The sequence below is a fragment of the Lagopus leucura genome, unplaced genomic scaffold (assembly GCF_019238085.1).
Source record: "Lagopus leucura isolate 7727_CA_CO unplaced genomic scaffold, USGS_WTPT01 35286-7_obj-0_obj, whole genome shotgun sequence".
NCBI classification, from domain to species: domain Eukaryota; kingdom Metazoa; phylum Chordata; class Aves; order Galliformes; family Phasianidae; genus Lagopus; species Lagopus leucura.
In genome coordinates, this window is record NW_024965539.1 from 9677 (window position 1) to 10375 (window position 699).

The window sequence follows — 699 nt, forward strand, 5'->3', positions numbered from 1 at the left end:
AAGTTCTGTGGCTACAAGGAAAGCCTGAGTTCAAGCCGGGCTCCAGACTAGCAGGAGATGGTCCGTCCCTCCAACCCCCCACCACATGCTCCTTGAAATTCATGACTGGATGGATTGAACATCACTGATACTGTGAGAAATTCAGTTGCACGCAATGGATATTCATCCTGATTAAGTCTTGTTTGTGAAATTCTCCCTTATAGCCAGTTAAAAGAAAGTCAAGAGTCACTGCACAGTTGGAGAACTGAAAAGTGAACTTCAGAGACCTCTTTCTTCTCCAGTGCAGGGTTCACCAAGCTCCAGTCATGGTCTGTATCTGGATGGTATAGACCTCAGAGTCAGGAGCAGCATTGCTTGTACTAAACCTGCTGCACTCATCCCTTCTTATGGTTGTGCCAGGTAAGATAAAAACCTTGATGTTCACAGGCTGGAATCATATAACATGGGCTTTACTAGGTCATGTTGTGACTTTCATGATCTTCTCTGTTGGGATAAATGGGCCTTTAGTACATCTTAGAGAAATGCCTCCTGGAAGGTGGTGGAAAGAGAAGGCCCATTTTTCATGGTTTCTTTTTCACTCCTTTGTTGTGTTGATACTACCAACTTGATTTCTTTCTTACTGGCTTCCAGTGTCTCACTCTGTACCCACGCAAGGTGATGGATGGCAGAGCAGAGATGGAGGTTGTGAGAACCATGAAA

At 44.8% G+C, this 699-nt stretch overlaps 1 protein-coding gene across 1 annotated transcript in view; it reads left to right on the plus strand.

The window, feature by feature from the left end:
* Positions 1-233: 233 nt before the first annotated feature.
* Positions 234-699, plus strand: part of L3MBTL1 (L3MBTL histone methyl-lysine binding protein 1) — a gene marked incomplete at its 3' end in the record, with an annotated part of 16789 nt that continues 16323 nt past the window's right edge. Inside the window, exons 1-2 of the mRNA XM_042892673.1 lie at positions 234-399; positions 631-654. The remainder of the gene's footprint in view (positions 400-630; positions 655-699) is intronic.